This window comes from Herpailurus yagouaroundi, unplaced genomic scaffold (assembly GCF_014898765.1).
Source record: "Herpailurus yagouaroundi ecotype Mexico unplaced genomic scaffold, PumYag 250, whole genome shotgun sequence".
Taxonomy (NCBI): Eukaryota; Metazoa; Chordata; class Mammalia; order Carnivora; family Felidae; genus Herpailurus; species Herpailurus yagouaroundi.
Window position 1 is genome coordinate 2,794,121 of NW_024412467.1, and position 3,113 is coordinate 2,797,233.

Below are 3,113 nucleotides of genomic sequence, written 5' to 3' on the forward strand. Positions count from 1 at the left end.
AAATAAATAAATAAATAAATAAATAAATAAATAAATAAATAAATAAAAAGCCAAGCTCTTGAGGCACTTGGGTGGCTCAGTCGGTTAAGCATCTGACTCTTGGTTTCGGCTCAGGTCATGATCTCACGGTTCCAGGAGTTCCAGCCCCACATTTGGGCTCTGTGCCGACAGTGTGGAGCCCGCTTGGGATTCTTTCTTTCCCTCTCTCTCTCTGCCCCTCCCCTGCTCGCTTTCTCTGTCTCTCTCAAAATAAATAAACTGAAAAAAATAAATAAAAAGCCAGGCTCTTTGTTCTACACCTTCCGTGTCATAACTGATCCATTCTCCCAGGGGTTCTGGTATTCTGTAAGATAATGTAGTGATTCATCCTTCTGTTTCCAGAAACTAGAGGGTATGAGAATAAAGGAAATCAATGATACATATGATGTATATTGCCACGTTGGAGAAGGTCATTGAAAAGACACGATTGACCTGCGAGCTGGACTCGGGTATTAGAGGTTCCTCTCCCCCTCCCCCGTCCTGGGGATGTGGGGTCCTCCTGCTTTTCCTGCCCCCAGAGGCTGCTCTAAGGACACAGCCTTGAGATGGTGATGTGGTGTTGAGAACACCTGCATGGTATACATGGCTGAACCCTTTTGGGGCCTCTTTATGAACTTTTAAGATATGGCAGGCAGATGCAGGGATCCATTCATCTTGCTCCCGACGAGACAAACCTGACATGAAAGCTCCCTTTGTTTATCACAACTGCCACCTACCAAACTGAAATGGCCTGCCTCTTTCTTCCACGTCTCCTTGCCTTCCCCCCTACAGCTGGTTTCAGATCCCATCCAGAGAGCTCCAGAGAGGGCTGTGAACCATCATGCCAACAGATACACAGAAACAAACCAGAGGGAATCAGCTGAAGATCGCTGTAGTCCTGACTCCTGCCACATCCTTCTCTGGTACCTCATGCAACTCAACTATCATTTAAAGGCTTTTTGAAACACTCGATGATTTGTGTTTTTCATTTGCCACTAGTCTTAAACTCAACTTCAGACCTGCAGGCCTAGCCACTTTCCCAGAAAGGAAGCAAATCGGTGTAAGGGCTAGATGCTCTTTAGGACAAAAGCATGTAAAATAAAGGGGGTGGTGATTGGTTAGAACCGGCAAATAATTCATTACAAATAATGAATTATGAGCTGCATTGTGTACCCCTCAAAATTCATGTATTGAAGTCCCAAGGCCCTATTGTCCCAGAACGTGACTGCACTTGATGCTAGGTCTTTAAAGAGGTAGTCAAAGTGTGGTTCTTAGGGTGGGTCCTAATCCAAAGATTGGTGTCCTTACACGAAGAGGAGATTAGGACACAGGCCTGCACAGAAGGAAGACAACGTGAAGACAGAGAGAGAAAACAGCCATCTACAAGCCACAAGAGAGGTTTCAGAAGAAACCACCCCGCTGACACCTTGATCTAGGACTTCTAGCCTCCAGAACTCAGACATGATACATTTCTGTTAAGCCACCCAGTCTGCGGGTGACCCTGCAGCCCGGCCAGCTGACCCCACAGACACATACATGCTCCTCAAACAGGACTAGCTCCTTCTTGGCAGCTTTACACTTCACTCTGAGGTTATGCTGTTTTTAAAAAGATAGATATATAGTCTTTTATCTATATTATAGGCTAAACGTGTTAACCTCTCAACATTACGATCCTGTAATTCATTGTACTTGTGATCATACACAAAAAGGGTGGTTTAGAATATGAAGGTTTTTTTTCAAAACCCAAGAAGCGTAGCATTCATAATTAGCTGTACTAAATGTTCTACATGGAGTGTCTTGTCTCATCCTGGCTATAACCTATGGAATAGGTAATATCCTTGCTTCTATTTTACAGATGAGAAGACTGTGGGCATAGAGAGGGTAAGTGCCACGCTCACTGTGGAGAGCCAGAATTCAGGCACTCTCTAGTCCCGTGACCGCTGGTTTTTGAGATGAAGTATCTCACACAGTACTTGTGGGACATACGGCAGTTATTAAATGCTGGGCGTCTCCTAGTTTCTGAGATGGTACACCAGGGAAATCCTTCAAAAACATTACCGGAATTGCGTTTTTGGCCCTACAATGACAGCAATGAGAGGAGTCCCCCAAAAACAAAGGCACAAGAAGGCTTTACGGAGGCTACGGCTGGAGCCGAAAAGAGACACAGCACTGACAGAGGATACTTAATGTAGTCTCCTGGAACAGAGGGGGGACCCTGCTTAAACAGACAAAACCCAGGTTCCCCCTGGGCCCAGTATGCTAAGGAGAGAAAGGGAAAGAAAAATGCCTCATCTTGATTGCTTGGAAGGGCCTCGTCCTGATCGGTGGATATTAGTGGCAACTCAGGCAGCCCATTGGTGAGATTTGGAGCTGAGGTCCTCTGGTTTATGTCCAGCTCCTACATGGGGCTCATCCTGGTTGCATCCTGATTGTGCTCTGTAGCAGAAGTGGTTAAAAAATATTTTTTTATGTTTATTTATTTCTGAGAGGAAGACAGAGCATGAGTGGGGGAGGGGCAGAGACAGAGAGGGAGACACAGAATCCGAAGCAGGCCCCAGGCTCTGAGCTGTTAGCACAGAGCCCTACATGGGGCTTGAACTTGTGGACTGTGAGATCATGACCTGAACCGAAGTGCAGCCACCCAGAGGCCCTTGTAGCAGAGGTGGTTTAATAACAGCCAACAGGCAACGCCCCGGGTGCGTAATGTTTTTCACTTGGGGCTCGTTCCCATGGTCCCTGTCTCCAAAGCTGGATTAGAAACTACCTGGAAGGGGTGCCTGAGTGGCTTAGTGGGTTAAGCTTTCGACTTTGGCTCAGGTCATGAACTCAGGGTTCATGAGTTCCAGCCCTGCATGGGTCTCTCTGGTCTTTCTGCTGTCCACACAGAGCCCTCTTGGGATCCTCTCTCCCTCTCTCAAAAATAAGTAAACATTGAAAAAAGAAACCATCTGGTGACTGAAGGGAAACTGACCACCCCTGGTCCTGACTGGGGAGCTTCACCAACCGGGGAGAGGTTTGGGGGTGCTGAAGGGTGCGTGCACCCTCATGACGCCAGGATCTGCTTGAATCCAGCTGGAAGCAAACCATTCTTCCCT

At 47.0% G+C, this 3,113-nt stretch overlaps 1 long non-coding RNA gene across 5 annotated transcripts in view; it reads left to right on the forward strand.

The window, feature by feature from the left end:
* LOC121020629 (uncharacterized) overlaps positions 1-2,061 on the forward strand; it is a 15,904-nt gene extending 13,843 nt beyond the window's left edge. For 4 of the 5 annotated variants that reach the window (XR_005786234.1, XR_005786235.1, XR_005786232.1 and 1 more), the window contains one exon: positions 811-988. This is a non-coding gene — a long non-coding RNA (uncharacterized LOC121020629). Of the gene's footprint in view, positions 1-810; positions 989-1,873 lie in introns of those variants that run through there. The other variant, XR_005786233.1, reaches the window with a different exon arrangement.
* Positions 2,062-3,113: the final 1,052 nt, after the last annotated feature.